The following is a 3,180-nucleotide window of genomic DNA, read 5'->3' as shown; positions in this document are numbered from 1 at the left end:
CTTCTCTTTCTCTGAGCCACCATTTGAGCAGAGACATGAGGCAATTGTGAAGAAACAAGCTATGGGGACATGTGGAACAGTCCCCGTGCTGCTGGCAGAGGGAACAGTGGGTGCAAAGCCCCAGAGGCTGAGCTTGCTGGGAATGCTTGAGGAATGTGTTGCTATTTGGGGAAGGCTCTGCTATTTGGTCATAGTTAATAGATGGATCTTTTACAGTTGAAAGTGTCAAAAATCCAACACAATCAGGCTTGGTTGAAACAACAATCTCTTGGCTCGTACAGTGGTAGCATCGTGTCACAGATTCAATAATGTAGAGGTATGGGCAGCTTTAGGTATGGCTGTATCCAGGTGTTTCAAGATGTAGCACCAGAAGTTGGTCTCTATCTCTAACTTCTGCTTTCTTCTGTGCTGACATCATCTCCTCCCAGGATTCCTGCCAAGGCATCTAAGATGACCATAGCAGCAGATGAAAATTCTACCAACTTATCAACTCCAGAGAAAAGGAAGCATCTCTTTCCTGTAATTTTTATGTAATGGCCATAGCGTTGACTCTTATTAATTTGATTTGCATCATAGGCTCAGCATGAACCAACATTTGGGGTAGAGTGCATTCTAACTGGCCAAACCTGGGGCACAAATCATCACCATGTTTTATGAGGATAAAGAGATGGGGACAATCGAACACCACAAGAACCAAATGGATGAAGGATGCCTAAGGGGTATTTTTCTAGTGAATAATCAGGATGCCACTGGGGACAAAATGACTTTAGGGAAAATGAAAACAACAGATGTCAATAATACTTTAGTTCCCCCTGAAATATATTCCTCAACTATGCATGGCTGACTTTAGATATAAACATACAAATACAAATATGCTCTAGTGACACCATGTGAAAAAGAAACTCCTCCTTCATTCCACCTTCTGATTCAACTTTCACCCATTTCCCTTCACTTCATGGTCAAACTAAATCTTCCATGGTCTGTTCTACAGCTTCCTACCTCACATTCATTTGCTCCTAAAGCGATTCCAGTGCACCTTGCCACCCTCTACTTTCACTTCTCAGGTAAAGAAAGTGAAGTCACCCCAGATAGGGAGAGTGCTCCGTCCCAGGCAATATGGTACGCGGCTTTGAGTTCCTAATCACTATCCAATGCTGTTTTACTGATAGAAATGCAAAATCTATTCCATTAACATTTAAAATATACATTTAATGGGTAGATGCTGCTCTTTTGCTGAAATGAAGTAACTGTGTTGGGCTGAGGAGGAGAAAGAGTTCCCATCCAGTTCTGTATGTGGTGTTGGTGCTAAGGAGAGACCTGGGATGAGATGTTACGTCTCCATCCTCCACCCCAAAGAAATGCTCAGTCCAAGAATCTAGAATTTTAATATAGAATAGACCTCTAAATTCCTCTTCTAGAGTGCCACTCTTTGCAGCTTCTCTATTGCCAAGTAATACAAGTGCAGACATTGTGTGTTCACAAAAGAATGTTGCTCAAAAATTATTTGGGAAGCGGACTCGGCCCAGTGGTTAGGGCATCTGTCTACTACATGGGAGGTCCTACCACATGGGAGGGCCACGATTCAAACCCCGGGCCTCCTTGACCCGTGTGGAGTTGGCCCATGTGCAGTGCTGATGCATGCAAGGAGTGCTGTGCTATGCAGGGGTGTCTCCCGTGTAGGGGAGCCCCACATGCAAGGAGTGTGCCCCATAAGGAGAGCCACCCAGCACGAAAGAAAGTGCAGCCTGCCTAAGAATGGCACTGCCCACATGGAGAGCTGACTCAGCAAGATGATGCAACAAAAAGAAACAGATTCCCATGCTGCCGACAACAGTAGCGGACAAAGAAGAAGATGCAGCAAATAGACACAAAGAACAGACAACTGGGCCGGGGGGGGGTGGGAAATAAATAAATCTTTAAAAAAAAATTATTTAAGACTTGTTACAACATGGATGAGCCTGAAAGCATTATGCTAACTGAAAGAAACCAGTCACGAAACGCCACATATTACATAATTCCACTTAGATGAAATAACTAGAATAGGCAAGTTCATAGAGATGGAAAGTAGATTAGAAGTTTCCAGGAGCTTAGGGAGGGGGAATGGGGAGTTATTACTTAGTCAGGTTATGAAAAAGTTTTTGTAATAGAAGGTAGTGATGGAAGCATAACATTGTAAAATAATCAGTGCTGCTGAACTGTATACTTAAAAATGGTTTAAATGGAAAACTTTATATTATAGATAGGTTACTACAATAAAAATATTAAACAACTTTTTATTCTTGCTAGTTCAGCACAATTAGAACCTTACACTTTAACCCAAACGCTGCTGGTAAGAAACTTTCCAGTGACAATGTACTAACTCTGTAAAACTAACTTGTTCCCTTGCAGATAATGCTACCACTGCAATCTTATTCACGTAGGGCTTAATGAGCATCTATCTCAATTTCTGCTGAACAGAGATGAGAAAGCTTCTAGCAGATACAATATCTATGGTTATAACTCAGGGGAGCTAAGATCTAAGCTTATTTATTTCTCAAACTGCATTTATTCGACATCCAAGGTCCCTATTCTGCCCTGTGCAGACAAATTAATTAGTTGGGTCCAATCTGGATTTATAATTCTGTGCACTTCAGCGCCCTCTCAAACTATTATTCAGAATGTACATATGAGTCACTGTCTTTGGCAAAACCCCAAGACAGGCTTTCCTGTTACTTCAGGGATCGTCCAAACTGCCTATGGGCAATGGGATGGTCCTCCAAAGCCATTTCTGGGCACTGGATTGGGGCAGACTTCATCTATCACCCTATCCCAGGTTTTGGACAATTTGTTTCTCAACAAAATATGATGTGCCTCCAGCTACCACAAAGCTGTAGTAGCTTTCCTCTTTGCCCTCGCCATTAAACAGTGCTATTCCTTCTTGAAGCATTTCCAGCCCATCACCCAGGGGCCTCCAAGACCAGCACATGAAGTCCTTGGCTCAGGCTCACCCAGTGCACTCAGGAGCCAGTCACTACCGACTTCTCCCCGCTAAGGTCATTACATGCTCTCATGTCTTCTACAGCTGCTGCCCTCCCATTAAGATGGAAGCATATGCCAGACTGCCATCCAGAATGGGACGATGCTGCCAGAACTTCTCCTTCCCCCAGAATTCCCTAGTCTTTCCCATTTCAGCCATGGAAG

The sequence above is a fragment of the Dasypus novemcinctus genome, chromosome X (genome assembly GCF_030445035.2).
Source record: "Dasypus novemcinctus isolate mDasNov1 chromosome X, mDasNov1.1.hap2, whole genome shotgun sequence".
In the NCBI taxonomy this organism is placed as follows: Eukaryota; Metazoa; Chordata; class Mammalia; order Cingulata; family Dasypodidae; genus Dasypus; species Dasypus novemcinctus.
Note: the sequence above shows the minus strand (reverse complement) of the source record.